The 27366-nt window shown below is 36.5% G+C and overlaps 2 long non-coding RNA genes across 2 annotated transcripts in view; both read right to left on the minus strand.

The window, feature by feature from the left end:
* Positions 1-1362: 1362 nt before the first annotated feature.
* Positions 1363-21752, minus strand: LOC137636609 (uncharacterized). The gene is made up of 3 exons (XR_011043163.1): positions 21533-21752; positions 18990-19064; positions 1363-1507 (listed from the first exon to the last, which is right to left on the minus strand). It is a non-coding gene; the product is annotated as an uncharacterized lncRNA (long non-coding RNA).
* A 3014-nt stretch (positions 21753-24766) lies between these two features.
* The window catches only part of LOC137636611 (uncharacterized), a 19830-nt gene continuing 17230 nt past the window's right edge, over positions 24767-27366 (minus strand). The window contains exon 4 of the long non-coding RNA XR_011043164.1: positions 24767-24976. This is a non-coding gene — a long non-coding RNA (uncharacterized lncRNA). The remainder of the gene's footprint in view (positions 24977-27366) is intronic.

Below are 27366 nucleotides of genomic sequence, written 5' to 3' on the forward strand. Positions count from 1 at the left end.
AGAGGAGAGCGCCAGTTCTGTGAGCCCACAAGAGGAGAGTGTGGCAGTCCTGTGAGCCCACAAGAGGAGAGCGCCAGTTCTGTGAGCCCACAAGAGGAGAGCGCCAGTTCTGTGAGCCAACAAGAGGAGAGCGCCAGTCCTGTGAGCCATCAAGAGGAGAGCGCCAGTCTTGTGAGCCATCAAGAGGAGAGTGTGGCAGTCCTGTGAGCCCACAAGAGGAGAGAGTGGCAGTCCTGTGAGCCCACAAGAGGAGAGAGTGGCAGTCCTGTGACCATCAAGAGGAGAGAGTGGCAGTCCTGTGAGCCATCAAGAGGAGAGAGTGGCAGTCCTGTGAGCCATCAAGAGGAGAGAGTGGCAGTCCTGTGAGCCATCAAGAGGAGAGAGTGGCAGTCCTGTGAGCCATCAAGAGGAGAGAGTGGCAGTCCTGTGAGCCATCAAGAGGAGAGCGCCAGTCCTGTGAGCTATCAAGAGGAGAGCGCCAGTCCTGTGAGCTATCAAGAGGAGAGAGTGGCAGTCCTGTGAGCCATCAAGAGGAGAGAGTGGCCGTCCTGTGAGCCATCAAGAGGAGAGAGTGGCAGTCCTGTGAGCCATCAAGAGGAGCGCCGCCCTCCCCCCCCCCATATAAAAAAAAAGTCAGCCGGTAATCCAGGGCTTATATAACGCAGTTTCTGGACACTCTTCGTAAACGTTTTGAATATATAAGATTTTAATTTTTTTTTTTTTTTTTTTTTTTTTTTTTTTTTTTTTTTTTTTTTTTTTTTTTTTTTTTGGTTCTTAGGCAGTTTTCTGGCAGTGAAGTTTTTCATTATGTATAAAAATGGCCTGTCAACTTTTGTGTATTTCATTGTTCAAGTCCTGCTTTTAAGTCATATTTTTTTTGCTTGTCAACTTTGTATTTTTGTGTTTGAATGTTGCCTTGAATAATTTTTTGCTCTAAATCTTTTTGGATTTATTCAGTTTTTGGCCCTAAAATATTTTGGCTTTATTCAATTTTGCCTGTAAACTTTGTATTCCAATGTTCAAGTTTGCCAGTCAACTTTGTATTCTTGAATTTAAGTCTTTTTTCAAATGTGAAAAATAAAAGAAAAATGCAAAAACAAGTTTCATTTCAAAACCACAAAAAAAAAGGATGTATTCAAAGAATATAGTACTTCAAAACCACAAAAAAAAAAGGATGTAAAAAAGGATGTATTCAAAGAATATAGTACTGATTCACAGGTTTATTTTATTTGAAGGTTTCTCACAGATACAGCATAGAAAATGGTGTTTAAGAGTTCAATGAGTTGTCAATTTAGCCTCTTGAGTTGCCTTTAGCAATTTTGTAAATGAATTTTTAAAGAGGTTTGCAAATAGTACCAGGGACGAATGAGCGACCAGGGTCCCCCCTCACTGGTGTTGGTCTAGGGCTGGTTCCAGGTTCTTCCAGTACCGCCCGGAAGAGAGGCAAGGCGATGCATTCCAGGTATACCCCGATCTGCTGCTGGAACCACCAGGATTCCGACCATTTCTGAAAAATTTACATATACTTGAACCATAGAAAATGGGGATTACCTATATGACCATTGGGCTGGAATACTTATGCATAGAATATGGGGGAAAAAATGGGAATTGGCCAAGTGGCCTGGAAAAGTTATAGTTGTGCATATACTTGAAACATGGAAACTGGAAAAGTTATCAATACATATATAAAAGAAACTTACAAAGTGAGAATCATATATGAAAATTAGCCAATGGACTGGAAAAGTTATACAGGCATATAAAAAGATCCATAATTATTAGCCAAGTGGAACTGATAAATTACTTATTGCTAGACAAATCCTGATATGGGCACGAAATTTTAGTTCATTGCGCAGTATAGGAATAAAATAACCAAATTTGAGAAAATTCATAAATAAAAAACCTAGATTAAATTTATACTTGTTACAGAGTAAAGAAACATAATTGTTTATGCTTTAAATAACGAAAAATGAATGTGATGAATAGAATGTATAGAAAATTCCATGAATGTGATGAATAGAATGTATAGAAAATTCCATGATTCATGTGGAAAAAAAAGTTTATGGTGTGACTGAACGACGATGTGCAAAATATGGTTCTGGAAATAGTAACAGTTTTACTGCATTTGGAATGGAATATAAATTGCCAATTAAAAATTCTATATGAATATTAACTACAGTCTATAATGGAAAAAGTAAGGTCTTGTATAGTATCACAAGTGAGATACAGTATATGTATTTACGTGGTTTAGTGTACAATACAGACTTGGGAAATATACTGATATTTAGTAAAGCGTTCATATTATATTTAATCTAATTTTCAAACAAATATATTTGGGTCCCTATATCCTAAAAACAATGTAATGAAAGCAGTCTTTATCATTAACAACTAGAAACCTACTCTGAGAAGAAACAGAAGAACAGACCCCTTCTATTATTATTATTATTATTGTCATTACTTGCTAAGCAACAACCCTAGCAGGATGCTATAAGCCCAAGGGCTCCAGCACAGAAAATAGCCCAGTGACGAAAGGAAACAAGACAAAAATAAAATATCTTAAGAACACTAACATTAAAACAAATATCTCGTATAAACTATAAAAAAAAATCTAACATAACAAGAGGAAGAAAAATAAGAGTGTACTTATATTTAGGGTGAAATCGGTGGTAAATGTTTCAGAAGGATTTAAGAATATTATTATTGTTTTTATTTACTACAAAAATGGACAAAGTAATGTTGAAGTTGTCTGGAAATGAAACGAAGGAAGAACGCTAATTGGATGATGCTGTGAATAGAGAAGAATGGAGGAAAGGTGAATTAGAGTTTTAATATATGCGTAGGAGATCGACCTCTGCAAACAGGTGATAGAAAAGCGAAATGTTGAATATTGGTCATGTGAGAAACTTGAGTTTGAAGGAACATCTGTTTCAAAGTCACTTTGGTCAGAATGGTTGTGATTGAAAAGGGAAAGGTTGAATGTTGGTCATGTGAGAAACTTAAATCTGAAGGAACATCTGTTTCAAAGTCACTTTGGTCAGAATGGTTGTGATTGAAAAGGGAAAGGTTGAATGTTGGTCATGTGAGAAACTTGAGTCTGAAGGAACGTATGTTTTAAGAGTAACTTTGGTCAGAATGGTTATGATTGAAAAGGGAAAGGTTGAATGTTGGTCATGTGAGAAACTTGAGTCTGAAGGAACGTATGTTTTAAGAGTAACTTTGGTCAGAATGGTTGTGATTGAAAAGGGAAAGGTTGAATGTTGGTCATATGAGAAACTTAAATCTGAAGGAACATCTGTTTCAAAGTCACTTTGGTCAGAATGGTTGTGATTGAAAAGGGAAAGGTTGAATGTTGGTCATGTGAGAAACTTGAGTCTGAAGGAACGTATGTTTTAAGAGTAACTTTGGTCAGAATGGTTGTGATTGAAAAGGGAAAGGTTGAATGTTGGTCATGTGAGAAACTTAGAGTCTGAAGGAACGTATGTTTTAAGAGTAACTTTGGTCAGAATGGTTGTGATTGAAAAGGGAAAGGTTGAATGTTGGTCATGTGAGAAACTTAGAGTCTGAAGGAACGTATGTTTTAAGAGTAACTTTGGTCAGAATGGTTGTGATTGAAAAGGGAAAGGTTGAATGTTGGTCATGTGAGAAACTTAGAGTCTGAAGGAACGTATGTTTTAAGAGTAACTTTGGTCAGAATGGTTGTGATTGAAAAGGGAAAGGTTGAATGTTGGTCATGTGAGAAACTTGAGTCTGAAGGAACGTATGTTTTAAGAGTAACTTTGGTCAGAATGGTTGTGATTGAAAAGGGAAAGGTTGAATGTTGGTCATGTGAGAAACTTAGAGTCTGAAGGAACGTATGTTTTAAGAGTAACTTTGGTCAGAATGGTTGTGATTGAAAAGGGAAAGGTTGAATGTTGGTCATGTGAGAAACTTAGAGTCTGAAGGAACGTATGTTTTAAGAGTAACTTTGGTCAGAATGGTTGTGATTGAAAAGGGAAAGGTTGAATGTTGGTCATGTGAGAAACTTGAGTCTGAAGGAACGTATGTTTTAAGAGTAACTTTGGTCAGAATGGTTGTGATTGAAAAGGGAAAGGTTGAATGTTGGTCATGTGAGAAACTTGAGTCTGAAGGAACGTATGTTTTAAGAGTAACTTTGGTCAGAATGGTTGTGATTGAAAAGGGAAAGGTTGAATGTTGGTCATATGAGAAACTTAAATCTGAAGGAACATCTGTTTCAAAGTCACTTTGGTCAGAATGGTTGTGATTGAAAAGGGAAAGGTTGAATGTTGGTCATGTGAGAAACTTGAGTCTGAAGGAACGTATGTTTTAAGAGTAACTTTGGTCAGAATGGTTGTGATTGAAAAGGGAAAGGTTGAATGTTGGTCATGTGAGAAACTTGAGTCTGAAGGAACGTATGTTTTAAGAGTAACTTTGGTCAGAATGGTTGTGATTGAAAAGGGAAAGGTTGAATGTTGGTCATGTGAGAAACTTAGAGTCTGAAGGAACGTATGTTTTAAGAGTAACTTTGGTCAGAATGGTTGTGATTGAAAAGGGAAAGGTTGAATGTTGGTCATGTGAGAAACTTGAGTCTGAAGGAACGTATGTTTTAAGAGTAACTCTGGTCAGAATGGTAAAGTTCCTTGCAAGAAAGTGATTTAAAAAAGAGAACTAAATGAAGTCAGTTCCTTGATTGAAGAGAACAGGCAGAGATAGAACTCCCTCTGTGATTAAATACTTGATGAATGCAGTATGTAAAGGTGATAAGGATCAATCACTGGTGAGACAATAAGAAACTGAATTTGGTTCATGAGTGATGAATGCAGACATAGGGAAAATTGCAGAAGAATGTGAAGAATAAGAGTGTTATGATTGATGTGGAAGAATGGAATGACAAAAAGAGGAAATAAAATAAGGAGTCAGATTCTCCTGAGAGAGAGAGAGAGAGAGAGAGAGAGAGAGAGAGAGAGAGAGAGAGAGAGAGAGAGAGAGAGAGAGAGAGAGAGAGAGAGAGAGAGAGAAGGGGGGGGTTATTAAGCTAGGAAGTGTATGAAAACATATCTTAAAGGAAATTCAAGTAGTGATTAGAATGGAAAATGAAGCAAGACTGAAAGGAATGTCTGGCATAGTATTCCATAGGAGTTATTTATATACTTGGTCATACTGTCTGTATTAAGTTCATTTGTGCATGGTTAATGAGTGCAAGTAGATAGTTCATTGAATAAAACTCGGTACTGTAATGTATAATGCTTATTTGACTCTAGTCCTTGTAGCTCTAAGGAAATGTAAAGGAAATTTATTGTTTATAATAAACTAAAAGGAAAAGTACATGAATAACACTAACAGAGCATACAACATAAGGGAAAGGGCAACGTGCCAAAGCAACAGATAGATAGGCATTGAGAAGCTAGACTTTAACAAGCTTGCTTCAGTATATCGCTAGATATAGAAAGAATTATTTAGGGGAAAATGTTGTAGTCTATTAGTGATAGGCTCTGGGTCACGTGCTGTTAAGGGAGGTCACAAAAGTTGATATTTCAAACTATTGATTGATTGATTGATTTTAGGTTTTCTGGCATCCTGAAATGACAGTACTATATTATTATTATTATCATTATTATTATAATAATAATTATTATTATTATTATTATTATTATTATTATTATTATTATTATTATTATTATTATTATTATTATTACTTGCTAAGCTACAACCCTAGTTGGAGAAGCAGGATGCTATAAGGCCAAGGGTTCCAACAGGGAAAATAGCCCAGTGAGGAAAGGAAACAAGGAAAAATCAAATATTTTAAAAACAGTAACAACAGTAAAATAGATATTTCCTATATAAACTATAACAATTTCACAAAACAGTGAAAGAGAAATTAGATAGAATTGTGTCCGATTGTACCCTCAAACAAGAGAACTCTGACCCAAGACAGTGGAAGACAATAGTACAGAGGCTATGGCCCTACCCAAGACTAGAGAACAATGGTTTGATTTGAGAGTGTCCTTTTTCTAGAAGAGCTACTTACCATGGCTAAAAGGTTTAAATAAATGAAAGCAGACATCAAGACTATTTCAGATGAATTGGATAAAAAGACCATGTATAGGAGAACCAATAATTCATGTGAAAGGATGGAGAGACAGAAATAAGTGTCAATCATTTAGTATTTGGAAGTTCTTGTGAGACCAAGAATCTTCTATGAGATTGAAGGAAACAGTGAATGAGAAAGTGTAAAATATGATTGTGGAAATATAAGGAAATGGAAAAAATTTTTACTGAATTTGGAGTGCAATATAGAAAAAAAGAGAAAATTGTCAAGTAACATAGATAAATATGTTGATTCCAAAATGAAAGGAGACAATGTAAGGTCTTGTATAATATCACATGAGAGAGAGATACAGTATTTGTTAATTATGTGGTTTTAGTGTACGATACAGACCGAGCTAACACTGAAATTTAATAGAGAGGTAGCATTAGTAATACGTCAATTTGCAAGAGCATAAAAAATATCTGTGTTCGAGTTATATACCGTTTAATTAACAACGCTGGATAGAGTATATAGTGCTTGATAAAGGTCCCTATATTTTGAAAGTAATGCAAAAAAAAAAAAAAAAAAAAGGCAGCCCTGATAATGAGTTAAGATACTCATTAAATTAGCATGTCGAGCAATTAGATGGACAGACTCCCTTATACATATTTAGAGTGAATACAATGGTAGGTGTTTCGAAAGTATTTGAGAAAAAGACTAGAAGTTTATCAAGAACTGGGTTAATTACCTTTTATCTCAAAAGAGTTCTCTCGCTTGAGGGTACACTCTGGCACACTATTTAATTTCTTTTCCTCTTTTTTTGTTATTTTTTACAGTTTATATAGAAAATATTTATTTTAATGTTGTTACTGTTCTTGAAAGATTTTATTGTCCCTTGTTTCCTTTCCTCACTGAGCTATTTCCTCTGTTGGGCCCACAAGGGCTTACAGCATCCTGGTTTTCCAACTAGGGTTGTAGCTTAGCAATTAATAATAATAATAATAATAATAATAATAATAATAATAATAATAATAATAATAATAATAATAATGATGATGTAACAGGAGATAATTGAAAACTCAAAAGAATGGAGACGTTCAACAGATTGGACTCATAGCAATAAGAACAGTCAGCATTAAGATGAGGATTACCTGGCTATATCAGTTGGTCCTGATTTGATAATGATGGATAGAAAAGTTGGTAGACACTTTAGATCTGTGTTTATGCCAAAAGGACAGATTTATTTTAAGGATTTTGATGGAAGAGGGTACATTATGTTATTGTTTGAGAGTGGGCTGAATAGACAAGAGATTTCACGAGTGACTAGTTTGCTGTTGCTATTACAGAAGTGCAATTGAATCGAGGAAATTAGTATTGCAGTAGATAGATAGATAGATAGATAGATAGATAGATAGATAGATAGATAGATAGATATAGATATATGCTGCAGTATATAAACTTTTCAAGAGATCGTTGTTGGCTGTGTAAGAATATAGTTCAGTTGTGTGTGAATTATCGATTGTTAAACCCTGCTGCGTATCATTGTTAACAGTCTGAAAGAAAGTGAGCAAGTTGTGCATGTTTGGTCCTTGAATTGTGCTCATTATAATAGGGTTGTTGATAGGAACTTATGATAGTAGAGCAAGATGGCTGTATATGAGAATGTAAGGAAGAGAATGTCGAGTAAAAAAAATGGATTTTATTCCTGCAATCATTGAAAGGAAATGGTAGAATGACCGCACTAGTTCAAATAAATTGTGAAATGTTCCTTTGATAGATACAGTTGCAAAGATTTCCTCGAACTATGTCTGATAGATATATTGGTAGAATGGTCTATTCAGAGAAAATGTTGAAGTGTAATAATGCCCTGAAATGAATAGGGACATATTTCAGTTTAATAAGTATACTTAGAGAAAGCTTCAAGTATATTAATGCTTAGAACTGGACAGGCAAATATTTCTGCTTAGGAAGAAGGGATGTTGGCAGTAAACCTAAGAATAGGGAAGTATAGAGGAAAGGGAATAGGAGTTTAAGTTGTGATATATACTGTGGGTGTTCTGAAAAAAAAAATGATGAAAATGTAATTATGTTCAAATGAGTTGTTATTGCCAGGACTATAGACTTGAAAATAGATTTATAAAAGTAGCTAGTTGTGTAAAACAAGAGAATATTCTAAGAATTATTATTATTATTATTATTATTATTATTATTATTATTATTATTATTATTATTATTATTATTATTATTATTATTATTATTAGCCAATCTACAGCCCTAGTTGGAAAAGTAAGATGATATAAGCCCAAGGGCTCCAACAGGGAAAAATAGCCCAGTGAGGAAAGGAAATAAACGATGAGAAAAAATCAACAAGACATTATTAAAACAGTAACAAAATCAAAACAGATATGACAAATATAAACTATCAAAAGACTTATGCCACCATTGAAAGAAAATTATATAAGAATAAGCAGAAACAGAAATGGATACTGAATAGTTGATGGATAATTAATGTAAATGTATAGAGCAATACTAGTGGTGACTGAATAGAAAGCTAAAAGGATAACTATGGCAGTGGCTGTCTAGGTAATGCTAAGGTGTGAAGAGTCAGCTTAAGACGATGTACAAATATTAATCGATGGTATCACCTTGGTATCACTAATTAAAGTAAGGGACTTCAAACCAAAAACCTATTGAAAGGAGCCATTTGGGGAAGATGTAAGTGGATGACCCGGTGAGGGTAGAAGGTCAGGTTTTGGATATTTAGATAAAGAATGCGAACTTAGTAAAAACATGGAACCTAAAACCATACATATACCTAGGGAGCACAGATCCCATGTAGTGTTGTTAAAGTTTGGTACCATTCTTCAAAAACTAGGATCCCTATAAAATGCCTTTTGCTTAGCCAGGTTTACAGGAATTTAGAAGGACTTGTATGCAGAGGTAGTTTCAAGGTGACCCTTGAGCTAATTTTTTGTCAGTTTTAATCATCATCATTATCATATATTCCTATTGATGACACCAAGAGCAGAAAAGCCATTAACCAAGTGGAGAGCTGTAAATAGTAGATTGTTACTAGCAAAGTTCAAATCAAAGCAGTGCAATATGAGTATTACAGTTTGCTATAACCTAACGAATGATTTCCCTGAAGAAAGGAAAAGATGAATACTATGAAGGACTGCAGAGTTTAATAGATGAGATCCAAGAGATATGAAAATTGTGATTGGCGACTTCAATGCTAAAGTTGGAAGGAATAATCAAGGGATAGAGAATGTGATGGGTGTCGAGGGTCTTGGCGAATGAAAATGAAGCACATTTCATAAGTTTCTGTTCAGCAAACAATCTTGTTAGTTTTTATGGTACAAAAATTAGGTGGTCATTGTCTTCCATGAAATTACAATGTGTATTCATGACATTTGAAGCTGTTATGGTAATACTAAAAATGAAATCTGGAAGAATATACTTCACGGTACTTGCAATATACCACATTAACAGGTGGATATAATTCAGTTTCACAAATTTATTAGTTTAATACATACATACATATACCAAAGGCACTTCCTCCAATTTTGGGGGGTAGCCAACAACAACAAGAAACAAAACAAAAAGGGGACCTCTACTCTCTACGTTCCTCCAGCCTAACCAGGGACTCAGCCGAGTTCAGCTGGTACTGCTAGGGTGCCACAGCCCAACCTCCCACATTTCCACCACAGATGAAGCTTCATACTGCTGAGTCCCCTACTGCTGCTACCTCCGCGGTCATCTAAGGCACCGGAGGAAGCAGCAGGGCCTACCGGAACTGCGTCACAACCGCTCGCCATTCATTCCTATTTCTAGCACGCTCTCTTGCCTCTCTCACATCTATCCTCCTATCACCCAGAGCTTTCTTCACACCATCCATCCACCCAAACCTTGGCCTTCCTCTTGTACTTCTCCCATCAACTCTTGCATTCATCACCTTCTTTAGCAGACAGCCATTTTCCATTCTCTCAACATGGCCAAACCACCTCAACACATTCATATCCACTCTAGCCGCTAACTCATTTCTTACACCCGTTCTCTCCCTCACCACTTCGTTCCTAACCCTATCTACTCGAGATACACCAGCCATACTCCTCAGACACTTCATCTCAAACACATTCAATTTCTGTCTCTCCATCACTTTCATTCCCCACAACTCCGATCCATACATCACAGTTGGTACAATCACTTTCTCATATAGAACTCTCTTTACATTCATGCCCAATCCTCTATTTTTTACTACTCTCTTAACTGCCCCCAACACTTTGCAACCTTCATTCACTCTCTGACGTACATCTGCTTCCACTCCACCATTTGCTGCAACAACAGACCCCTAGTACTTAAACTGATCCACCTCCTCAAGTAACTCTCCATTCAACATGACATTCAACCTTGCACCACCTTCCCTTCTCGTACATCTCATAACCTTACTCTTACCCACATTAACTCTCAACTTCCTTCTCTCACACACCCTTCCAAATTCTGTCACTAGTCGGTCAAGCTTCTCTTCTGTGTCTGCTACCAGTACAGTATCATCCGCAAACAACAACTGATTTACCTCCCATTCATGATCATTCTCGTCTACCAGTTTTAATCCTCGTCCAAGCACTCTAGCATTCACCTCTCTCACCACTCCATCAACATACAAGTTAAACAACCACGGCGACATCACACATCCCTGTCTCAGCCCCACTCTCACCGGAAACCAATCGCTCACCTCATTTCCTATTCTAACACATGCTTTACTACCTGTGTAGAAACTTTTCACTGCTTGCAACAACCTTCCACCAACTCCATATAACCTCATCACATTCCACATTGCTTCCCTATCAACTCTATCATACGCTTTCTCCAGATCCATAAACGCAACATACACCTCCTTACCTTTTGCTAAATATTTCTCGCATATCTGCCTAACTGTAAAAATCTGATTCATACAACCCCTACCTCTTCTAAAACCACCCTGTACTTCCAAGATTGCATTCTCTGTTTTATCCTTAATCCTATTAATCAGTATTCTACCATACACTTTTCCAACTACACTCAACAAACTAATACCTCTTGAATTACAACACTCATGCACATCTCCCTTACCCTTATATAGTGGTACAATACATGCACAGACCCAATCTACTGGTACCATTGACAATACAAAACACACATTAAACAATCTCACCAACCATTCAAGTACAGTCACACCCCCTTCCTTCAACATCTCAGCTTTCACACCATCCATACCCGATGCTTTTCCTACTCTCGTTTCATCTAGTGCTCTCCTCACTTCCTCTATTGTAATCTCTCTCTCATTCTCATCTCCCATCACTGGCACCTCAACACCTGGAACCGCAATTATATCTGCCTCCCTATCATCCTCAACATTCAGCAAACTTTCAAAATATTCCGCCCACCTTTTCCTTGCCTCCTCTCCTTTTAACAACCTTCCATTTCCATCTTTCACTGTCTCTTCAATTCTTGCGCCGGCCTTCCTTACTCTCTTCACTTCTTTCCAAAACTTCTTCTTATTCTCTTCATATGACTGACCCAGTCCCTGACCCCACCTCAGGTCAGCTGCCCTCTTTGCCTCACGTACCTTGCGCTTTACTTCCACATTTTCTCTCTATATTCTTCATACTTCTCTATACTATTACTCTGCAGCCATTCTTCAAAAGCCCTCTTTTTCTCTTCCACTTTTACCTTCACTCCTTCATTCCACCATTCACTGCCCTTCCTCATGCTGCCTCCAACAACCTTCTTGCCACATACATCACTTGCAATCCCAACAAAATTTTCTTTTGCTAACTTCCACTCCTCCTCTAAATTACCAGTTTCTCTTACTCTCACCTCGTCATATGCCATTTTCAACCTTTCCTGATATTTACTTTTTACCCCCGGTTTTATTAGCTCTTCAACCCTCACTAGCTCCCTTTTACATCCACCTACTCTATTCCCCCACTCTTTTGCTACAACTAATTTTCCTTCCACCAAAAAATGATCAGACATACCATTAGCCATACCCCTAAACACGTGCACGTCTTTCAATCTTCCAAACATTCTTTTAGATTTCAACACATAATCCATTAATGCCCTTTCTACTACTCTTCCATTTGCCACTCTTACCCATGTATACTTATTTTTATCTTTCTTTTTAAAAAAGCTAGCACTTATTACCATCTCTTGTTCAACACACATATCTACCAGTCTTTCACCACTCTCATTTTCACCTGGTACGCCATATTTCCCAATGACACCTTCTACCTCACACCCACTCTAGCATTTAAGTCACCCATAACAACTACATAATTCCTTCTACCCAGTCCTTCTACACACCTAGTTAATTCATTCCAGAACTCATTCCGCTCTTCTTCACTTTTCTCACTACCTGGCCCATACGCACTGACAAACGCCCAACATTCCCTACCCAACCTAACCCTTACCCACATTAACCTAGATGATATCTCCTTCCATTCCACTACTTTACCTGTCATCCATTCACTCAACAATAAAGCCACACCCTCTCTCGCTCTTCCCCTTTCAATCCCAGACACTACCAGACATTTCACCAAACATCACTTCACCCTTTCCTTTCATCTTTGTCTCACACAAGGCCAATACATCCATCCTTCTACTTCTAAACATACTTCCAATCTCACATCTTTTACTCTCTATCGTACTACATCCACGCACATTCAAACACCCCAAAACTAGAGTGCGGGGAGCAGTCACTCTCCCCCCAGCTCCATCTCTTTGTTGCTGTCTCACAGGATACTTTTACAGGAGAGGGGGTTCCCAGCCCCCTCGTCCCGTCCCTTTTAGTCGCCTCTTACGACACGCAGGGATAACGTTGGCGCTATTCTAATTGCTTTATGCCCCCGCGGCCACAGGGGGCTGTTTTATGCCCCCGCGGCCACAGGGGGCTGTTTTATGCCCCCGCGGCCACAGGGGGCTGTTTTATGCCCCCGCGGCCACAGGGGGCTGTTTTATGCCCCCGCGGCCACAGGGGGCATATTAGTTTAATAGTATGTGTTTTATGTTATCATACTGAATATTTCCTAGTGCATCATACTTGAAAGTATATTTTCAGAGCATTTGATATACAAGACTTTATTGTACTGTTGATAACATGACAATAAAAAGGAAATGTCACCATACTGTGTCATATGACAATAGAGGGATGCTTCCAGCATTGATTTTCAGAGAAATTCACCACACAAAAAATAGTGATATAATTGCTAGAAAGGCATATCATTGCAAATTTGATATTTTATATATGACTTCATTATCCTAACATAATAATGAAAATAAAATATTACACAGTGTGTCATATGGAAATAGATTTGTGTTTTATGGAAATCTTAATATTTAGCTTTATCGATATAATTAGTAAGAACTGATAAATCTTATTTCCTTGCATTTTCCTTATGGATTTTTGAGATATAAAAAATGTCAGTGCTTATTAATATTTGTCAGTATCAACGATCAAGTAGATTACCCTTGAGCAAGATGGTGCTTCTCCTTGATTGTGATAGCCAAGAAAAGAAACATTCTTGCTGCAGATAATTTCCAACACATCGATTTTTGCACATTCCCTTTACTCGGAGTTACATTTTTCTCGTGTACTTTTTTTTTTTTTTTTTTTTTTGCGGAGATTAGCCATTTGTTGTTGTCAATAACCTTTGTGGTAGTCAAGTATGAGAACTTTATCATGGTCGTTGCAATAGCAAAACATTTAATATATTTTAGAAGAACATCCTCTGCTGGTGGAAGACTGAGCAACAGTCCTGATTTACACCTGCAATTACATCAAAGATTATTCAGTGCCATCTTCTACACAAACTACTAAGGACTGGCAAGACTGTATGGTTCTTGAACAGAAATACAACACTGAAGTGAAGGACTGGCAAGACTGTATAGTTCTTGAACAGAAATACAACACTGAAGTGAAGGACTGGCAAGACTGTATGGTTCTTGAACAGAAATACAACACTGAAGTGAAGGACTGGCAAGACTGTATAGTTCTTGAACAGAAATACAACACTGAAGTGAAGGACTGGCAAGACTGTATGGTTCTTGAACAGAAATACAACACTGAAGTGAAGGACTGGCAAGACTGTATGGTTCTTGAACAGAAATACAACACTGAAGTGAACCAAAGCCATGTATACTTGTGGGATCACGGCGACACTAAAAACCCAAATGAAATGGCTTTCCACAAAACCTATGTTTGCTGAAAATACAGTATTGTTAAGTTGAAGAGAGTGCTTCATATGAACACTGGTATTGAGACACCACACAAAAATCATGAATTTAGATCGGTTATCGTCTCAAGGATTAGCAGACAGCACAGGGTTATCTTCAAGTGACCACCATCACAGAAATGGTCAACCTATTCCAAGAGCTTACAGTAGAAAGATTGGTTTGCATATCATATGGAGTTTGTGCTTTCAAAGAATCTCATAGTGACTTGAATCAAGTCAAATTCATTGGAGGAAAAGCCTAAATACTTTTCTCCTTGAAAGTGAAGGTAAACAATTGTGAGAAAGACTTTTAAGAAAGAAAAAGTTAAATAGTTTTCAGAAACATATCTGCTTCAGATAGTTTCTCAGGTGGTAACTGCTGAAGAACATGAGTGTACTGAAATTCCACCCTCCTTATTTGACTTTGAGGGCAGAATGAGAAAAGTAAACAAATTGAAAGTAATATTGGAAGACACACAAAATGTCTAGATACATTACCCAAGGTGACAATCAACACTTCTGTCATTGTCGATGCCATGTATGCAACCGACAAGTGGTCCTTTCACCCAAACCAAAAATTCAGATGTAAAACAGGGCTACAGATACACCCTTCTTCAAGATGTCCCAATAAACATCAAACATTCAATTCTGCTCTACTATATATGATCAACTTCCCAGTCTAAGTGCAATTGAAAAGACAAGGCAAAATAAAATCAGGATTACCGGAGTTATATAATATCCAGAATCACCTTTCAGTGCCTACCTTCAGGGATTTCATGTTGTCCAGTTCATCTCGACCTGTATCAAGCCAGTATAAAGAAGTAAAAAATAATGTTTATTTTTTGAAGAAAAGGGAATGAGAGACATCACCACACATGGACCAACTCGCAGGGAAGCTGGCAACCGAACCATCCTCAATACAATTTACAGTGCTGAAGAATTAGGTGCAAATCGTATTGTCATTCCTTCCAATGGCATAGATGTTATCATTCTGGTAATGTTACAGAGCAATAACTTCCTTGACCAATTTAAGAGTTTTAATAGATCTTGAGACATTTATTCGTAGCCATGATACATTCATTTGATTAGATAAGGACAAATGCAACTTGTTACCATTCTTTTATGCATTTCCAGGTAAAGAGGATGATATTTTTCTACTGACTTGGCAAAAAGAAGTTGTGGCAATGTATAGGGCAGATGCTTTTTAATCCTCTGATATTATTTGCTAAAGATATGCAGTTGCAGATTATCAGTGCCGAACTGATGCAATCTTGCCTGTCCTTAGTAGTTCATGCATCAGGCGGCACTGAACTATCATTGGTTGAATTGTAGAGACAAAACACTAATAGCTAAATCCAGACTATTAAAGCCTTCCACAAGCAGAAGATGCTCTTCTACAACATACCCAACATTCTGCTATTACAACAATCATAAGCAAGTCCTCACGTAAAGCAAACCTAAAATGGTTAATTGCACATCATATGGCTGTTCTCTTCAAAAAAATCTCTGCAACACTGACTCCAGTATCACAGCTAATCTGGGAATAAGTTTGAGGTGTACGTGAAAAAATCAGCGTGCGGAGATTTGCGTCTGCAGCAAGAATAAAAATGTTCCTTTTCTTGGCTGTCACTGTCAAAGAAAGGCACCAACTTTTTCAAGGGCTATATACAGACGAAGCCGATTCTTGCTAATAACAAACATTGACTTTTTTATATTTAAGAAATTCGTAAGAAACAATGAAATACAATTTAAAAGTTCTTACTAATAGTATAAAAAAATTCTTTTGTGGTTTGTTGAAGCAAATTATAAAAATTTCTACAAAACTCAAATCTTTTGATTGCTTTACGACACAAATGTGCATATTTCCTCTTCATTTTCCTGTTATTAAGAGAACAAAAAAGTCTTATATAGTAAGTCAAATTGATACTTTAAATATGTCCTTCGAAAGGATGTACAAATTATGTAACAGGATGTACAGTACTAGTACATTTTATGTACAATAGTACATATAACAGAAATATTACAACAATATTTTCGAAAACCGACTCTATATACACCTGATAATGTAGTCTTTGGCAAGTACCGTAGATGCTGAAATTTAATGTATTGGATACTAAAAACATATATTTCGTCTATCTTACATTAACATTACAACAACAGTTTAAACTGTCATGATTAGACAAAGTAATCTCTTGAAAAACAATGATATCCCTAATTTTCTATTGCTGCAAAACTGGCTTAAAACTATCCCCATGTAAAAGTCTCTACGAAATTCCCAGAAGCTTGACCAAGCAAAATGCATTCGATAAGCACACTAGATTACGAAAAATGACAAAACTTTGCCCGCACAAGGTATCCATTCAATGCCCTCTTGCTCCCCTGGTAATATGCAGAGCACAGAGAGAGAGAGAGAGAGAGAGAGAGAGAGAGAGAGAGAGAGAGAGAGAGAGAGAGAGAGAGAGAGAGAATCAGCATTTAAAAAGAAAAGATCTTTCAGAACCTGAAAGATTAAAGGAAATAGGATACTAACACACTCGTGCCAACCAAGGTCCCTGGAAGAAAAAAGTTATTACTGTACTTGCTAAGCCAAAACCCTAGTTGGAAAAGCTGGATGCTTTAAGCCCAGGGGCTCCAACTGGGAAAATAGCCCAGTGAGGAAAGTAAACAAGGAAAAACAAGATATTTAAAAAACAGAAACATTAAAATAAATATTCCCTATATAAACTACAAAAACTAACAGAGCAAGAGGAAGAGAAATAAGAAGTGTGTTCCTGAGTGTACCCTCAAGCAAGAGAACTCTTAACCCAAAACAGTGAAATGCCATGTTACAGAGGCTGTGGCACTACCCAAGACTAGAGAACAATGGTTTGATTTTGGAGTGTCCTTGAAGAGCTGCTTACCAGAGCTAAAGAATCTTTTATACTTGGGCAAGTAAAAATAGAAGTGTAAATCAGAGAGTTGGAAGGACAGATGATGTACAGAAAAGACGGGTGTGACAGGTAGATGGTCATTGGTTGCCTGTTTTGATTGCAATGAGATTGGTCAGGGAAAGGATTGTGAAAGAAAAAGCAAATTTAAATGGTTTTGTATGTGGTGAACTGAGGTATAAAGGATGGAGTACAGATAGGAGAATTAATCTATTTTGGAAAAATGGTCAATGGGGTCACTTTTCCAGGAGAGGATTATTTGCATAATGTGTTGTTGTTATTATTATTATTATTATTATTATTATTATTATTATTATTATTATTATTATTATTATTATTATTATTATTACTATTATTATTATTATTGTCATTACTATGACTTGCTAAGCTACTACCCTAGCTGGAAAAGCAGGATGTTATAAGCCCAGGGGACCCAACAGGGAAAATAGCCCAGTGAGGATAGGAAACAAGGAAAAATGAAAATATTCTAAGAACAGTAACAACATTAACATAAATATTTCCTACATAAACTATAAAACTTAACAAAATAAGAGGAAGAGAAATTTGATAGAGTAGTGTGCCCGATTGTACCCTCAAGCAAGAGAACTCTTAACCAAAGACAGTGGAAGTCCACAGTACAGAGGCTATGGCACTACCCAAGACTAGAGAACAATGGTTTGATTTTGGAGTGTCTTTCTCCTCGAAGAGCTGCTTACAATAGCTAAAGAGGATATTAATACGCGAGTTGATTGTCATAAGGGAAAAATATAAATGAACTATTATTAGTGGCGGTAATCATACTATAAAGTAATATAAATGTATAGTAATAGTGGCAAATCATATAGGAAAGTTTGTATATTAATTCATTGAGAGAAGACAGAATAATGAGTGAGACTTTAGTGAGTTTATGACTGTGTGTAACCATATGCAAGTATTCAGTGACAATAGTGCATGATCTTCAAGACAGAAGTATAAATGTGAGAAGAATAAAAACCGGCGTAAGGCATAGAAAGACAAATGAGTTTGAAGAAGCATATATGGTGAAAAATTAGATACAGACTGGACACTTCAGCATGGAAGAAGTTTGGGAATGAGACTATAAAGGTATATGTGGCATGGATGAAGTTCTTGCAATTGTTCCTACCAGTGCGCGCGCGAGTTTTTCGATTCTTAAGAATAAAGAAAAACAAACAGAAAATGAGATAGGCAAATGAAAGGTTACAATGGGAAGATGTGTTTGGAGTAGTGAAAGATCAAGTATGAAAATGATGTCCATGCAAGGAATGATGGAAGATACAAAAATGTTGTTAGTTTTTGGAATCCAAAATAGGTTGGCATTTTTATACATGGTAATGGTACGCTAGGCGAAATTAGAAGATTTGCTAGTTCGTTGTGGGGTAGTATTATTTTGCTGGTGTATGGATAAAGAAGTATATGTATACGTATTTTCTGTGAATGGTGCAATCACAATATGTATAATTGTGCATGACAGACATGGACATATGGGTAAGTTCAAGTTGAGACAATGTATGAAAAAAATTAATATTTCACAATTTCTTAGTAGGATCTGTATGGCTGTCATGACGAAGGGCTTAGTCATAATTATCAGAGGACTTTTGCGATTAAAAAGGAAAGCAGCAAATGTTTAGGATAACTCATTAGGTGAAGGAAGACTTTAATAATTAGAATGAATTTCACAATTTTGGTTTGTGTTAATGTATTTTATGATACTCTAAGAGTCAATAGTACCTGAAATAAAACAGTCACATTTCCATATGAACACCTTACCTGTAATTAGTGAAGAGAATCTCTCCAGTACTGTTAACGTATCTTCTTGAAAACTTGGAACACAGGTATATAATTCTGAAAGAAAATAAATATATTAGTATTCTCATACTTTTAGCTGAATTACATTTTAGACATTGCACATACAACACAACATTGTTGTTGTTATTATTATTATTATTATTATTATTATTATTATTATTATTATTATTATTATTATTATTATTATTATTATTATTATTGATAGCTAAGATACAACCCTTGTTGTAAAAGCAATGTGCTTTATGCCCAAGGGCTCCAACATGGAAAAATAGCTCAGTGAGGAAAAGAAAAGAAATTGATATTTTAAGAACAGTAACAACATTAAAATAGATATTTCATAAATGAACTATTCAGGTTCCACCCATTCAACTACCTGATTAAGAATATCATTCCACAATCTGGTTCACAGCAGGAATAAAACTTCTAGAATACCGTGTATTATTGAGATTTTTCATGGAGAAAGCAAGACTGTTAGAATTAACTACATAATATCTAGTATTACGAGCAGCATGGTACTGTCCAGGAAGATCTGGATGCAAAGATTGGTCAGAGTTATGAAAAATGTTATGCATAATGCATAAAGAACTAGCTGAATGACTGTGCCAGAGATTAATATCTAAATCAAGAATAAGAAATTCAATAAACCGCCAGTTTTTGTACAATAAATTAAGATGAGAATCAGCAGCTAAAGACCAGACAGGAGAACAATATTCGAAACAAGGTAAAATGAAAGAATTAAAACACTTCTTCAGAATAAATTATAAAAAATTTTAAGACTTTCTCAATATGCTATTAATTGTTCAATTGAAAAACAGATTGAAAATGTTTCTCAAAAGTAAATTTGCTACAAGTATCACACCCAAAATTCAAAGAGTCGTATTTAGTTAAAGAAACATTATCAATGCAGAAATCTGGATGTTGAGGTGACAGTCTTCGACCTACTTACAATCAAACCTAGAGTTTTGTTGGGGTTTAACTTCATGCCCCATAATTTGCACCATATACTAATTGTACCTAGTTCTCTATCTAGAGATTCAGCAACCCAAGATCTACATTCATGAGATTATATTGAAGCAAAAAATCTATACTTGCAACAAACTTGAGTTCTAGGCGAAACCACATGTGTATTGAGTACGAGAAGTAATGGGCCAAGAACACTACCCCGAGAAACACCGGATATATTCCTTTACTCAATATGGTGCCCATCAACAACAACTCTTTGTAATATATTACTTAAGAATTCAATAATAATGGTAAATAAAGACACCCCACTCCCAACTGTTTTTAGTTTGAAAAGAAGTGCCTCATGATTAACAAGGTTTAAGGCAGCACTAAAATTGATGCCAATCATACGAACTCTCTTATCACAATCAAGGGATTTCTGTACAGCATTGGAGATTTATAAGAAGGGCATCACATGCTCCAAGGCCTCTCAAAGCCTAATTTCAGGACTAGGGAACAGATGATCAATCTCAGCAGTCATATCTAGACAATTTGCCAAAAGTCGTTCAAAAACTTTAGATAAAATGGGGGCGACGGAAAATGGGCGGTAATCACAGCTTGACTAGAGCTACCGCAAATACATTTACATAATAGAGTAACATTACCAATCTTCAACAAGTGCTAAAAGAACCTTATCCTAACTTGTGGGAAATAACAATTAACTTTGGAGTTAAGAAATCTAGTCTTTATAAAAAGCAAAGGAAAAATACCATTTGGGTCTACACCTCCATGAGCATCAAGGTCATTTAAGAGAGCTTTAATTTCACAAGATCAAAGAGCTAAAGTTAGTTAGTTCAGCCTTAGGAAAACAGGAATGCGGAAGACCAAGTTTTTCATTACTCTGTTTACTGTCAAACACATCAGCCAAAAGTGTTATCTTTTGCTTTGGACAATGCGTGACTGAGCCAGTTAGTTTAAGTAAAGGAGGAATTGTTGTCTACACCAAAGAGTACAGATTTAAGGGTAGACCACCACATATGCTCCTGTGTTGTACCAGAAAGGGCGTCTTTTCTAGTTAAATTGCATCCCTTTTCAGTTGAAGCATAAACTCTGAACAACAGTTCTTACCCGAGTATAGTTATTCAAAGTCAAATCTGATCTGTTACCCTGCCAAAGATGATATGCCTCCTGCCTCTCCAAATGACCACGTCAACAATCATCATTAAAACATGGTTTGTCCTTCACTCGGTACCTTAACGCATCTAAAGTGCTACGCTTACCGATTATGTTGACTAGATTACTATTATTACTTGCTAAGCTACAATCCTAGTTGGGAAAGCTATAAGCTTGAGGATTCAGACAGGGAAAATAGCCCAAATAGGCTCAACACTACCATACAATTGTGACCAATTCATGTTAGAAAAAATCACTTATATATCATTCCAGTCTGAGATTTTATATAAATCTTACATTAAAATATACATTAGGGACAGGTTGTTCTGTCTTTACCACTAATGAAATCAAAACATGATCAGATGACCCAAAAGGAAAATCAACCTTACTTGTTATAACGACAGGGAAGTCGGTGTATACGAGGACCAGGCAGCTACCAGATCTGTGAGTAGCTTTACTTTAGCCAGGGTCCTAGGAGGCCAATCAGAACTCACGTGCAACAGGGAGCAAACCCAAGGTAAGTTGGACAGGCAGATGAGAGAAGGGAAGTGGGAACTGTGATATAGTTGAAGTGCACTTGCACTTAACAGCTGGTTGGCGACCTCACTCCATCAGATCTGGAAAAGGGAAAACAGATTAGCAGTCTTTTCTTTTCAGGCATAAAGGTCAATTTCAAGGCAATAGCCAATAATCACTTTTGTGTTGGACACTATTATTATTATTATTATTATTATTATTATTATTATTATTATTATTATTATTATTATTATTATTATTATTATTATACAGTTCATAGGCTACCACAACTAAACCTCCCCTCCTTGTCAACCCAGGAATGAGGAGGAGAGAATCTCTCCTCCTATTTTCTGTAGTGCCTGCCCTGGCAGTGTGTTGATAGCCAGCTTTTGCGATTAAAAAGGAAAGAAGCAAATGTTTAGGATAACTCATTAGGTGAAGGAAGACTTTAATAATTAGAATGAATTTCACAATTTTGGTTTGTGTTAATGTATTTTATGATACTCTAAGAGTCAATAGTACCTGAAATAAAACAGTCACATTTCCATATGAACACCTTACCTGTAATTAGTGAAGAGAATCTCTCCAGTACTGTTAACGTATCTTCTTGAAAACTTGGAACACAGGTATATAATTCTGAAAGAAAATAAATATATTAGTATTCTCATACTTTTAGCTGAATTACATTTTAGACATTGCACATACAACACAACATTGTTGTTGTTATTATTATTATTATTATTATTATTATTATTATTATTATTATTATTATTATTATTATTATTGATAGCTAAGATACAACCCTTGTTGTAAAAGCAATGTGCTTTATGCCCAAGGGCTCCAACATGGAAAAATAGCTCAGTGAGGAAAAGAAAAGAAATTGATATTTTAAGAACAGTAACAACATTAAAATAGATATTTCATAAATGAACTATTCAGGTTCCACCCATTCAACTACCTGATTAAGAATATCATTCCACAATCTGGTTCACAGCAGGAATAAAACTTCTAGAATACCGTGTATTATTGAGATTTTTCATGGAGAAGGCAAGACTGTTAGAATTAACTACATAATATCTAGTATTACGAGCAGCATGGTACTGTCCAGGAAGATCTGGATGCAAAGATTGGTCAGAGTTATGAAAAATGTTATGCATAATGCATAAAGAACTAGCTGAATGACTGTGCCAGAGATTAATATCTAAATCAAGAATAAGAAATTCAATAAACCGCCAGTTTTTGTACAATAAATTAAGATGAGAATCAGCAGCTAAAGACCAGACAGGAGAACAATATTCGAAACAAGGTAAAATGAAAGAATTAAAACACTTCTTCAGAATAAATTATAAAAAATTTTAAGACTTTCTCAATATGCTATTAATTGTTCAATTGAAAAACAGATTGAAAATGTTTCTCAAAAGTAAATTTGCTACAAGTATCACACCCAAAATTCAAAGAGTCGTATTTAGTTAAAGAAACATTATCAATGCAGAAATCTGGATGTTGAGGTGACAGTCTTCGACCTACTTATAATCAAACCTAGAGTTTTGTTGGGGTTTAACTTCATGCCCCATAATTTGCACCATATACTAATTGTACCTAGTTCTCTATCTAGAGATTCAGCAACCCAAGATCTACATTCAGGAGATTATATTGAAGCAAAAAATCTATACTTGCAACAAACTTGAGTTCTATGCGAAACCACATGTGTATTGAGTACGAGAAGTAATGGGCCAAGAACACTACCCTGAGAAACACCGGATATATTCCTTTACTCAATATGGTGCCCATCAACAACAACTCTTTGCAATATATTACTTAAGAATTCAATAATAATGGTAAATAAAGACATCCCACTCCCAACTGTTTTTAGTTTGAAAAGAAGTGCCTCATGATTAACAAGGTTTAAGGCAGCACTAAAATTGATGCCAATCATACGAACTCTCTTATCACAATCAAGGGATTTCTGTACAGCATTGGAGATTTATAAGAAGGGCATCACATGCTCCAAGGCCTCTCAAAGCCTAATTTCAGGACTAGGGAACAGATGATCAATCTCAGCAGTCATATCTAGACAATTTGCCAAAAGTCGTTCAAAAACTTTAGATAAAATGGGGGCGACGGAAAATGGGCGGTAATCACAGCTTGACTAGAGCTACCGCAAATACATTTACATAATAGAGTAACATTACCAATCTTCAACAAGTGCTAAAAGAACCTTATCCTAACTTGTGGGAAATAACAATTAACTTTGGAGTTAAGAAATCTAGTCTTTATAAAAAGCAAAGGAAAAATACCATTTGGGTCTACACCTCCATGAGCATCAAGGTCATTTAAGAGAGCTTTAATTTCACAAGATCAAAGAGCTAAAGTTAGTTAGTTCAGCCTTAGGAAAACAGGAATGCGGAAGACCAAGTTTTTCATTACTCTGTTTACTGTCAAACACATCAGCCAAAAGTGTTATCTTTTGCTTTGGACAATGCGTGACTGAGCCAGTTAGTTTAAGTAAAGGAGGAATTGTTGTCTACACCAAAGAGTGCAGATTTAAGGGTAGACCACCACATATGCTCCTGTGTTGTACCAGAAAGGGCGTCTTTTCTAGTTAAATTGCATCCCTTTTCAGTTGAAGCATAAACTCTGAACAACAGTTCTTACCCGAGTATAGTTATTCAAATTCAAATCTGATCTGTTACCCTGCCAAAGATGATATGCCTCCTGCCTCTCCAAATGACCACGTCAACAATCATCATTAAAACATGGTTTGTCCTTCACTCGGTACCTTAACGCATCTAAAGTGCTACGCTTACCGATTATGTTGACTAGATTACTATTATTACTTGCTAAGCTACAATCCTAGTTGGGAAAGCTATAAGCTTGAGGATTCAGACAGGGAAAATAGCCCAAATAGGCTCAACACTACCATACAATTGTGACCAATTCATGTTAGAAAAAATCACTTATATATCATTCCAGTCTGAGATTTTATATAAATCTTACATTAAAATATACATTAGGGACAGGTTGTTCTGTCTTTACCACTAATGAAATCAAAGCATGATCAGATGACCCAAAAGGAAAATCAACCTTACTTGTTATAACGACAGGGAAGTCGGTGTTTACGAGGACCAGGCAGCTACCAGACCTGTGAGTAGCTTTACTTTAGCCAGGGTCCTAGGAGGCCAATCAGAACTCACGTGCAACAGGGAGCAAACCCAAGGTAAGTTGGACAGGCAGATGAGAGAAGGGAAGTGGGAACTGTGATATAGTTGAAGTGCACTTGCACTTAACAGCTGGTTGGCGACCTCACTCCATCAGATCTGGAAAAGGGAAAACAGATTAGCAGTCTTTTCTTTTCAGGCATAAAAGTCAATTTCAAGGCAATAGCCAATAATCACTTTTGTGTTGGACACTATTATTATTATTATTATTATTATTATTATTATTATTATTATTATTATTATTATTATTATTATTATTATTATTATTATTACCTCCGCCAGGAGGTTATGTTTTCGGTTCGGTTTGTTTGTTTGTTTCTCTGTTTGTCTGTCTGTCTGTGGACAACGTAGAGGCCACATTTCTACACGGAATCACTTCAAACTTGGCCAAGTAGTTCCCCAATGTGTATGGAAGAACTGATTAAATTTTGGTCAAGGTCACCCCAAGGTCAAGGTCACAGGGGTCACTGGTGTCACTATGACATAAGTGGCCATATCAAGAGACAGAAATAAAGCACTGACTTTTGCATAAGCCAACAGGGAAGTCCTAGTCCAGGCGCAACCCATGGGTGATGTTCAAATTTATAAAGGTCAAAGGTCAAGGTCATATTGGTGCATTATATCAATGTCATATTAAGTATCAGTGGCAAATGAACAAAGATCACTTGAAGGTCAAAAGTCAAGCAGGTCACTTGAAGGTCAAGGTCACGTGAAGGTCAAGGTCACGTGAAGGTCAAGGTCACCTGAAGGTCAAGGTCACGTGAAGGTCAAGTACATTTGAAGATCAAGGTCACTTGAAGCCAAGGTCATGTGAAGGTCAAGGTCACGTGAAGGTCAAGGTCACTTGAAGGTCACGTGAAGGTCAAGGTCATGTGAAGGTCGAAGTCACATCAATTCATGATTCTAGGACATATGGCGCTCTAGGTCACCTTGGCGGAGGTATGTCCTCTACGAGGACCATGTCCGCGTTCAGGACTTGCTCACTTGTTATTATTATTATTATTATTATTATTATACAGTTCATAGGCTACCACAACTAAAACCTCCCCTCCTTGTCAACCCAGGAATGAGGAGGAGAGAATCTCTCCTCCTATTTTCTGTAGTGCCTGCCCTGGCAGTGTGTTGATAGCCAGCTTTCACAGCCATGACACACTGCTGCCTGATTTGTCTCGTTGCTAAACTGGTGTTCTGATTAGATAAGTTACAAACTGGGTAGGAAAAACTGATGGGGTGTCTCACCCTGATTCCCAGACTTTATAGCTCACCAGATATACACAACACTTCACCATTGGAAACAAGTCATTAATGCAGACTGGCATGTTTCCCTTGACATAAAACATTGCATTATAGATTATTGTTATTATCGTTACTAAGATACAACTCTAGTTGGAAAAGCAGGATGCTATAAGCCCAAAAGTTCCAACAGGGAAAATAGCCCAGTGAGGAAAGGAAATATGGAAATAAACTATATGAAAAGTAGCGACTGATAGATCTGGTATATATCAACTATAAAAAGAGAGTTGTGTCAGCCTGTTGAACATAAAAACATCTGAAGTTACAAAGATTCAACTGTCTTTCCACTATATAGTCATAGCTGGAATAAAACATCTAAAATATTGTGTAGTACTGACCTTAATATTTGTGATTGAGGGGGCAAGTCTGTTGGAACTAATAACAAAGAATAGTTTATATTTAAGGACTTCAGTATACTTAAGCTGATCTTGCAACGTCTCTACTTGCAAAACTAACAAGTTTAGTTAATGATGCTCTGTGCTGGCAGACCACATCTCCCTAAAAGCCCTGATCAGGGAAACCCTTTGCACACCTGAACACATTAAAACACAAAACATGACTTCATCAGCAGCACATTAAACTCTGATATAAATAAACAGTTCAAAGACCTTGTTATATATGCAGCAGCACTCCCTAAATCCTATCAAGCAATGCCTTTCTTTGTCTTGCAAGCAATTGCAATCATAAAAACTCTAGAAGATTCGATGAGCAATTAAGAAAACACTGATATGCATATACCTTAAGTTCAATCTTGTACATTAGGGTTAAAATCTCACTGAAGATGTAAACTTAATATTATTATTACTTGCTAAGATACAACCCTAGTTGGAAAAGCAGGATGTTATAAGCCCAAGGTGCCCAACAGGGAAAATAACCCTGTGAGGAAAGGAAAAAAAAAAGAAATTACAACAAAATATTTTAAGAGTAACATTAAAATAAATATCTTCTACATAAACCATGAAAAACTTAACAAAACAAGAGGAAAAGAAATAAGATAGAATAGTGTGCCCGAGTGTACCCTCAAGCAAGAGAACTCTATCCAAAGACAGTGGAAGACCATGGCATTGAGGCTATGGCACTACCTTCTCCTTCTCCTCCTAGAAGAGCTGCTTACCACAGCTAAAGTGTCTCTTCTACCCTTACCAAGAGGAAAGCAACCACAGAACAATTAGAGTGCAGTAACCTCTAAAGTGAAG

Source organism: Palaemon carinicauda, unplaced genomic scaffold (assembly GCF_036898095.1).
Source record: "Palaemon carinicauda isolate YSFRI2023 unplaced genomic scaffold, ASM3689809v2 scaffold340, whole genome shotgun sequence".
Lineage (NCBI taxonomy): Eukaryota > Metazoa > Arthropoda > Malacostraca > Decapoda > Palaemonidae > Palaemon > Palaemon carinicauda.